At 34.4% G+C, this 10,944-nt stretch overlaps 1 long non-coding RNA gene across 1 annotated transcript; it reads right to left on the bottom strand.

Annotated features, from left to right (window-relative positions):
* Positions 1-471: 471 nt before the first annotated feature.
* LOC136843118 (uncharacterized) lies at positions 472-4,267 on the bottom strand. The gene is made up of 3 exons (XR_010854453.1): positions 4,128-4,267; positions 3,075-3,164; positions 472-788 (listed from the first exon to the last, which is right to left on the bottom strand). It is a non-coding gene; the product is annotated as an uncharacterized lncRNA (long non-coding RNA).
* Positions 4,268-10,944: the final 6,677 nt, after the last annotated feature.

Below are 10,944 nucleotides of genomic sequence, written 5' to 3'. Positions count from 1 at the left end.
ACTTAATTATAACCCTTACATAGCAATCTGGACTCTGTTCAACCCCGGAAGATCCTAAAATATTTTCTTGGCGGTATCTCATGTCAAAGTTAATTTTCACTCCCGACTACTATCAAGTGTTCTCAGCCGAATGCAATCTCCAGATCGTAAGGAATGATCTTAAATATTAATTATTCCTATCATCAGTGGGGTCAAAGTACAAAATAACTTATGGTGATATAAAAGTTTAAATCTGCATAGACTATTGCAAGTAAACACCAAAATTAGAGGTTAATATACTGGAATCTCTTCAGAATTAACCTTTATTTCAGTTACTTCATTTCTCATATCAATTTCCCCATCTTACTTCTCTTAACCAACCAGTCAGTAACTAGCATTCACCGATTTCATAGGACATTCTGTCTCTTTCAAGGAGACATTACAAAGTCTACCCCATCACATGACATTTTTGGGTTAAAGAAGTGGACAAAGGTTTACAGGCGTATGTATTAAGCTGGTCTTCATACACGAAAATACTATTACATATCCAAAGTAGTCAGATTAAAAAATCGAATAGTAGGTAGAGCACAGCATCTACCAAGTTCTAGTTGTCTATGTAACCGAATTTAGAGCACTTCGAATCCTCACAGGATATGCACAGCGTCTATTAGTTGAGTTCTTGTTGTCTGGGTAACCGAATTCAGAGCGCTTCGAATCCTCGCGAGATATTCAGTCCAACTTAACGAAAAGCGTTGCTTTCCATTAGTATTAGTGTCGATGTTATGGTCTGCTGCAGCTACACCAAGGGCCTGTGCATAAGAAAAGTTTGTTTGATTTTAGAAAACACTGTTTCCATGACATAACCTACCCTCTTAAAGTGAAAATAGCGTGTTCAGTTAGTCCCAGCAGCTATAAGGTTATTATAATCATATTGTATGAGTAAACATTCCCATTAACAGTCCCATGTATTAGTATTAGTTACTTCAAACTGCCATCAGCTTTCACATTAACAACCCCATATATTACTGACATATATTACTGACATTGAAGGAACTCCCAAAAAGCAACAGGATAGAAGAGTGCCATCCTTTAAGATATATTTAATAGGGCACCAATCTCACACTGAAACAACCGCACCTAACTTAAGTGCAACATAATTGAAAGGTGCCATGCAATGCAAACACTACTATCTGGCAACTTTCGTCCTTTAGTATACAGCCTATGGAAATTGAAACTGCACAACAGCACGGGGCGAAAAATTACCTTGGGGAACTCAGAATATGGGGTTCCCGAAGCAAGTATCGGCGCTGGGAGAAAGGTGGATGAAGATAGGGGTAAATGAAAATATGCAATGCAATCTGAACTATTTCCCAACATGAAAGCTTTGCTTGAAGAGTAAGAGGGGGGAGGGTGGGGATGTTTAGCGCATTGACTGAACGACGTTAACAAGACTGCAAAAATTTGAATTACAATTTCCACTATTAACCAGCCTATTAGAATACCTGACAAGTCCACGTCATCAGTCAAAAAAATTCTTTAGCATCCCAAGACCTAGACCTCTTAGAAAATCGTTAAGATCAACCTATTACCTGTCTATATACTGGTGGGAATGAAATTCTAAGTTATAAAAGTATGTCAGAGTTACCCCACCCTATTCTCAGCTGCACTATACAGTCAAACTTACATCTCATGACCAAACAAGGGGCTCAAGTACTGTAATACCCTCTGCTATTGATAACTTGCACTGTCAAATGTCTCCCTAGGTCTGACTATCGCGTTTTTTACCCCAGTCTATTCCCAGTATCCCTAAGAGATGGAAGGGAGCATTAATGACCTTTATCCTAGATCATTTATTACCTTTAACCTAACCCCTCTTTACAAAATTAGCACGTTCTTCAACCTATTCTAGCCTATCCTATACTTCAAGTTCCATATCTAACTCCCCATTAAGTCCTAGCTACACGAAAACTATCAACCTTGCAGATCTAACCTAAGTAAGTTGGTTGAAATCCCTGTTGTGCATGGCGACAAAGTCACCATGCTTATTTTTGAACTTCCTGTTGTGCATGGTGACCAAGTCACCATGCACAACATGCAAGTCCACCTTTGCCTGGCAGGTGGCACAGCCACCCCGGCAAAGGTGGACTTGGGAAGTGGCCAAAGAAACAATTCACACGCAAAACTCAATTCACACGCAAAACTCAATTCACACGCAAAACTCAATTCACACGCAAAACTCAATTCACACGCAAAACTCAATTCACACGCAAAACTCAATTCACACGCAAAACTCAATTCACACGCAAAACTCAATTCACACGCAAAACTCAATTCACACGCAAAACTCAATTACGCAAAACTCAATTCACACGCAAAACTCAATTCACACGCAAAACTTTTGCGGCTGAAATAATTACTCAAGAGCTTTAGAAACTGTCAGCGTTCAAAAACTTCAGAACTCCAAAAAAGACTTTACAATTCTAAAAAAACAAAACAGATGAATTTACAAGATCAAACCACATAATCAAACCACATAAGACAGTTTTAAAATGTAAAAAAGTTTAAATCCACTAATTAAATTTTAAATCCACTAATTAAAAAAAAAGTGTAAATTTACTCTACACTTTCAAAAATTACCTTCCACACACACATTAAACTTCCACACCCACATTAAACTTCCACACACACATTAAACTTCCACACACACATTAAACTTCCACACACACATTAAACTTCCACACACACATTAAACTTCCACACACACTAATAATTAAACTTTTGATGCTAAAATATAAACAAACTAATAATCAAGAATAAAATTTAAATACTTTTAAACAAAGTTCTGAAGCTGAAACAAACCCTAAAATTTCTTGAAATGTTCAAAGCTGTTTAATTTTAACCTCTGCAGTTTTAAAGAAATTAAATTTTAAAAATTCCCAAAACTAAGGGTTTGAACCTGGAAAAATAAACCCAATGCATTAAAACAAAGCCTAAACTTAAGATGAAAACTAAGTGTTTTGATTCCGAAAAAAAATAATGCTAAGAAATGTTTGGGAGTTGCTAAAGTCACTATTAAAAAAGAAATACTTACTCACCCATTTGTCCTGTTTAGTCATATGGTATCTGTACATCTACGGCAATTCAATAACTCACTGTGGCACGCTTATTTAACGACACAACCTGACCTGAAATAAGAAAATATATATATTAAAGCCCAAAATGTTCTAGCAAGTGGAAAGAACCAAAGGCCATCTGATAAGTTAAAATACTAAGATAAGGAGCAACAAGCAAGGCTTTGTAAATACTAATAAGCGTTATTACTAGTTTATTGCCACAAGCCTACAATAATTATGTTTAAATCAACTTAATATACCCCATATTAGGAAGCTTATTGTAGTCGAGTTAGGATTCTCTAATCCTTAGGAAATTTTAAACCCTATTGCATCGTAAAACTCTCTATTGCAGTATAAAGCTAAAATGAAAATATCCGCAGCACTGCATTAAGATTGCTAGTATAAATCCTAAGTGCATAGGATTACCACTCAAAATCTAGTTCAGTCCAGTAATAAAGCTTCGAAACTAAGTCTTAAATACCATATTGAAAGGTAATCTACAACAGTACCTAACATAATAAACATTTTGAACAGTTATTGTAGGAGTTTACAACAAAATCTAAAATACAAATATTTGAAGATACAAATTCGGCAAACTGAAAACTTTCATACGACAACTGTATGTCCTAACTCAAGTACCACAATGTAAATATTTTGAGAAATATAAAGCGCAAATCTGGCAACAGTATCCACTCGCCAACCCAACAAACCTTGAAGCACGCCTAAAGTCTGGCAAAGTCTATTCACAATGAGACATATCTGAGACACTGCTTAAGCTTCTCTAGACCTCAAATGAATATTGTAAGCAGAAGACATACAAGTGAAGCAAATAGGCGATTTGAACCAAGAACAAATTAGAGCAGGCTAGAGAGCATTTGCACACTGCGCACCAAGACTATAAAACAAAATACCGCCTGAAGTAAAGAGCATACCAGAGAAAATCAAATTTAAAACAGAACTACTCTCCTATGCTGCAGGAGCTACGACACTGACGAGAAAACACTGAAACACAACCATAAAATATAAGCGCCTTACTTTGAAAACGTACAACGACCCGTCAGAGAGGGAATCATCCCTTTGGAAGACTGTACACAAAACCAAAGTGAAACAAACGATCCTGCAGCACAGCGCGGGCGAGATCCCAAACCCAAATGAACGAGAAAGTCGAGTTAGTATCAACGAAACCTGTCTTACCAAGCTGGAGACTCAACAACACTGAAACAAACTGTTCTTGAGGATAACAGCCAACGACCGCTGCAACTGCCTGTTTGTGGGACGTCACTTTATCGCCCTTTCGCCACCGAAGAAGTTTAAGGCGATGATCAGAAAAGCGACAGAAATTATTATTATTATTTTTATTATTATTATCATTATTATTACTATTATTGAGAGTTGCGGGGCACTCTTCCTTTTCAGAGAACTACCCCAATTATGTATCAGTAGTTAGCCCATCTGAAAACTTAATTTATTATTATTATTATTATTATTTATTATTATTATTATTATTATTTTTATTATTATTATTATTATTATTGAGATTTGCCATTTACTCTTCCTTTTTAGCAAACTACCTGAATCATGCATCGGTGTTTGGTCTTTATCTGGAATTATTATTATTATTATTATTATTATTATTATTATTATTATTATTATTATTGTTGTTGTTGTTGCTGTTGTTTTCAGCAGTGCTCGGGCATAAGAGTTCATGAATATTATTTTTTACAAGCGTACTTTAGTATACTGTATGTGTTCATCTTATCGTTCATCGTATATGACCCGGAGCTGAAACAAAGGATATTTTTATCATTATATTATTAGTTAATGCAACATGGCGTCACATGACATGGTCATAGACAAAAATAGTTTGGAACACTTTTGTTAAGGTGATTCAACGGTGAGTTTATCAACTCGCACCGATGAATGCAAGGTAATTTTTATAATTAAATTTATTATTACTAATAATAAAGGTGCCTAGGTTCGTAATCTGCTACAGTAAAAGGCCACCTTCAGCGATTTGCCATATGGATTCAAGGTTTGCAGTGATAAATATATCCCAAAATTTTTGGGGAAATTAAGAAGGTAGGAAATAAATCACTTATATCTGTCGTAAGTGATATAATTAGCGGCTAATTCGAACAGTGGTCAGTGAATTTACTGAAACCAGATCATATTGTTCGATGATCGCCTGATATTCGAATCCTGTTTCGACAGTATTAGGTGGAGCTATGAAAACTATTATCATCAGGATTTATATATATATATATATATATATATATATATATATATATATATATATATATATATATATATATATATATATATATATATATATATATATATATATATATATATATATGTGTGTGTGTGTGTGTGTGTGTGTGTGTACGTGTATGTGTGTGTATGTGATAGGTGGAGCTCTGAAAAATATGATCATGATTATATTATATATATATATATATATATATATATATATATATATATATATATATATATATATATAGATAGATAGATAGATAGATAGATATTAAGCCACCAATATACTTTTTAGTATCCAGTTCACTACGCCTTGGGAATAACAACTTACATCCAAGAGGAATTATGATTAATAAGTGTTTCGTCACCACTTCGCAAGAGAGGTATAAGTTGACATCGACTCTGCTGTACATGCCTGTCGAACTCTGGTTTTGTACTTAGAATCGATATCAACCCATCTTCACCATGATAGCTGATTGGTAAATTTGCAACGCGTGGCTAATTATGAATTTGTCGAATTTGTCTTATACACCGAGGGTTTTTCTTATATTCACAAACATTATTCCACAAATATCATTAAATATCCAGTTCACTACATTAGGTGGAGCTCTTAAAAATATGATAAAAAATATGATCATATGTATATATATATATATATATATATATATATATATATATATATATATATATATATATATATATATATATGCTCACACAAATATTTAGCCACAAATATCGTTTATTGTCTAATTCACTATACCTCACGAATAGTTTACAACCAGAAGAATTATAACTGATAAGTGATTCGTTGCCAGTGGTAATCGAAATGTTGCTTTATTTAGAAACAATGTTGTACTTTTGACCATGGGTGATGTACAGTGACTTTTGACCACTGACCCATCAAGAAAGGTGTAAGTTGATATCAACTCTGCTGTATAGGCATAATTCTCTTTTATTTTGATGGACATTAATAAAGCATTCTCTACGATTCTTCGATATGAAAGCAGAAAGGTAGTCAGGTTCGATGTCCCTACAGACATGTTCTTAATTCCATGCCTCTACGCAGGGGTGTTTTATTTTGCTGGTATATCCCTTATTTTGTTGTGCCCTTTGGTTTGAAGAGAGATCTGTCTTACTGGCTTGGTTGACGGCTTTTCCGCCGTTATAGTGAGGCAGCTGGTTGAGTTGTTTACGGATGAAATTGACTCCTTTGTGTATGTAACCGTCAGAACAAGTTCCTGGTCCTCCGAGAAAAAAATTACACTGATACCTCAGTCTTCATTGATATTGCAATGTCATGATAGTTAGGAAATGAGTGTAGGAAATAAAGAACGCTGGTCTTCTATAGACGCTGAAACTGTACTTGGATGATTCCCTATTGATATATCTAAGAAGGCTAGTTCCTGTCCTTTTCTCATTCAGTTTTGAACGTAATGCTAGAAGTGAATTCATTTTGCTGCAAATAGATACCAAAATCTTCTCAACTATTATTCCAGAACGTGAATATGTCATCAATGTGTCGCACCAAAAGCGCTTTGGGACTGAGTCATTAAAGTACATGCTGACACTGGCTTAAAGAGGAATAGCAGGCTGCCTATCCCACATCAAAATTTTTGGAAACCTTTCAGTTAAAAGAGGGCATGTTATAGGTTACACGGAGCTTGATTAATTTAACTTTTTTCACTGCCCAGAGGAAATAGGTCATCGTAAGGAGTTGATTTATCCTTTATGAAATTCAGGATGTCGTTTACAGGAACCTTTGTGAATACTGATTCCGCGTCCTGGCTTATGAGCGTTATGTCGTTCACTGTAATAATTAATTTATAGAATTTCTGAATAGAGTCCTCTGCGTGCTTTATAAACTACCTAGGAAATGTGTCAGCAAACCTGCTAAGTTTCTGATAGAGTAAAAATGAACGAGACTTAATTTCACAAAACTGGGAGTCAGAGAATGCCTTTCTTACGGGTTATGGCGAGTCCGTAGAAATATGGTAAAGAGTTGTTGACGAATCCAGGTAAAAAAAGTCACAGGTAAAAAAGTCAAAGAAAAAAGTCATGCTTAGGGCGCCGATGCTGACCGAGTAGGACTTCCCGTAACTACTGAACAAGATAATCACGACAATATTAACTACTGTATATTGACCGGAGATCGTTGAAGATACGGAATCGATAGTCACAAAATTTATACTTGTTAGGCAACTATCCATAGCAAATCAACCTCTGAATTACCTTTTAATTATTGAATGTTCATTTTAAGATTGACTTTTCGCTTCTGCTTAATTAATCTTGATTATTTTAATATTTCATTGTATATATGAAGAAGTATGTTTGGAAACATGCGAAAGCTCATGTTATTATTACTGTACATTTGCATATATATATATATATATATATATATATATATATATATATATATATATATATATATATATATATATATATATATATATATATATATATATATATATATATATATATATATATACAGCTATGGATTTCATGTAATCACCATACATTCTTTAATATTTTACTATTGCATACCACTATAGCCTTCTGAATGAACATACTCGACAAAAGCCGAGGAAAAAATACCAGTGAGGTTTATGCCCTGGGGAGGAGAAAGCCAACAGCTGGTGGATCTATGCCCAAGGAGATGAATACCAATGTGTATATATACTTTTTTAAAAGTTTACTGTATTGTTGACTGACTGCGACAAAAAAAAGTTGTAGAGGCTGGAAAAAGGCTGAAAGTTTTTGCTTAGGAGGAAAATCCAAAGCAAATGTCACTAATATGAATAAATGTGCTTCAAGATAATAGAGTTATGAATGTCACTATGGTAGAAGAATCGAAGTGCTTTACTTGCACAGGATTTTCTTTGTAAATTTTGCTGATGACAAAATGACGAGAGAAGGGAATAATGAAGTAAGTAAGACAATGAAATCTATAGCACCAACGCATAAGGCACGGAAGAGTCACTAAGGAAGAAACCACTGGATTACTGAAGGACTTCTTGAGTCATCTCTTGTTTTTGGAAGTGAAGTGTAACAGTTCACTGGAGTAAAGCGGTAAATGGAAGCTGTTCAGATTAACTGTCTATGTAATGTATGTGGTAAAAAGATTTGCATGGCTGAAATGATGGCGCAGAAAAGTTAAGAATACCTTAGTTTAACCAGACCACTGAGCTGATTAACAGCTCTCCTAAGGGTGGCCCGAAGAATTAGATTTATTTTAAATGGCTAAGAACCAATTGGTTACCTAGCAACGGGACCTACAGCTTATTGTGGAATCCGAACCGCATTATAACGAGAAATGAATTTCTATCACCAGAAAAAATTTTTTAAAATTCTTCATTGGCCGGTCGGAGAATCTAACGCGGGCCCAACAGAGTGCTAGCCGAGAACGATACCAACCCGTCCAATGAGGAACTAAGTAATGACGGCTCACAGTGCTTTGAATGTAATATATGTGGTAAAAAGGTTTGTATGGCTGAAGTGATGGCTCAGAGTGCTTAGAATGTAATATATGTAGTAAGAAGATTTGTATGGCTGAAATGATGGCTCAGAGTGGTCAGAATGTAATATATGTGGTAAGAAGATTTGTATGGCTGAAATGATGGCTCATTTAGAGTGAAGGGTTGGGAAAAGTAATCACCCAGTAGGCGATGCAGAAAAGAAACGAAGACCCAAAGCATACCAGGTCAGTGGGTACCAGAGCTGTAGAATGAAGTGCCCCAAACATTCATGCGGTGTGAGAGTGCGACAAGACGACAGCTCCAAGTTTAGTTTAAGCAGATGGATTGAGTGAAGCTGAGAGGTTGCTTTTTGAGCTTAGGAAACGAGTGATTTGGAATTTCCTGCAGGAGTTCATTCTTCATTCAGCACTTGGAGGATGGATGTGGCGTGATTTGTCTTGTTATGTTTTGGAAACTACCCACTCCTTGAAGGGAATACGTCTTACTGGTTAAAAAAAAAATATTATCACTATAATTTTAATAAGGGATGCAAGCCAGCATACCATAGGTACTGACTGAGATATCCTTTCTACAACATCAATCAACGTACTAAAAACACTAAATACCACATCTCAGTCTACCCGTATATTCAACACAAGGAATTGTTAAATTTGTTCTCCGTCAACAGAAGCAATTTACCCAACAAACATGCTCTTTTTAGGTCACAAGAACACATAGACAACAATGAAGTCTCCCGGGATCATGAACAGAGTTTCTTCTTCATCTGTACAGGGTGCCATTAGAGTCGAAAACAGATAATCAATGATCTTTCACCATCAGTCAGGCCAAGACTAGCACCTGTAAGTTATCTATATAAAAGTCTGATGATACTTTAAAATTAATTATGCATATGTAATCTTAACTTATAAAGTTCTTAAAAGGATCGTTAATCCCTACATAATAATTATTCCTCCTGATTAATTCTTGTGACACTTGCAGCCTAATCCTCTTTGGGAGACTAAATCTTTTGTATGAAAGGGTGATTTAGTGAATACAGAGATTACTCCTGCGTCACGTTTTTATTTTCTCCAGTACAGAATCATTATATAACGTAAATATTCATCGAAATCTTTAGTTGAAGGATTTGAAAAACTTGACTTTCCAAAATTCACTCAATTTGTGCACGGAGCCTAAAATTAGTACGATAAGGAACACGATAGCTTTCATGAAAAAAAAACTTAGCGAATTTAATGATCTTTCTGATAAGTCTTGTTTGTTCTATTTCTCTGTCATGAATTCCTTGTCATTATTTATCTGCTGTGTCGCATTATGGCTTATAACCGTCACAAAGAAGACTAAAAATCCCTGTCCATAACGAATATCACTCAACCAAATGGTTAAGTGAACTTATTTTCGCCAAATTTAGCGCTAACTTAATTCTACCATATCGAGATTGATGATTACTTCTCATAAATATCACAGGTCGGGAAAGCATGTCAGCACGAACTTTTAATGAAGCTCACAGTTTCCACTCTCCTCTTACAAACACAAATGCACAAACACGCACACATACTTACAGAGTGCGCACGTACACACACATATATATATAGAGTATATATATATAGAGTATATATATATATATATATATATATATATATATATATATATATATATATATATATATATATTTATATTATATACACATGTATACATATATATATATAATTATATATATATATATATATATATATATATATATATATATATATATATATATATATATATATATATATATATATATATAAGACAAGACTATTGTGATTTCACAGGTGTCCCTTATGTTATGTGATGTTGAAGGATATATATATATATATATATATATATATATATATATATATATATATATATATATATATATATATATATATATATATATTTATATATATACATATATATGAGAAGGTTCTGTCACTAATACCCAGGTGACCTTTTTATAATTATAAATATTAAGCCAATTGTGACAAGTTTTGCAGTCAGCTGTCATGGTGAAGATGGATTGATTTCAGTTTTGAACACAGCTGACTGGATAAGGCCTAGATTCCTTCGTATTTAAACCATATTGAGGCCTAGGTTCGAATCCTGGCCGA

This window comes from Macrobrachium rosenbergii, chromosome 11 (genome assembly GCF_040412425.1).
Source record: "Macrobrachium rosenbergii isolate ZJJX-2024 chromosome 11, ASM4041242v1, whole genome shotgun sequence".
Taxonomy (NCBI): Eukaryota; Metazoa; Arthropoda; class Malacostraca; order Decapoda; family Palaemonidae; genus Macrobrachium; species Macrobrachium rosenbergii.
This window is presented reverse-complemented; position numbering and strand designations above follow the sequence as displayed.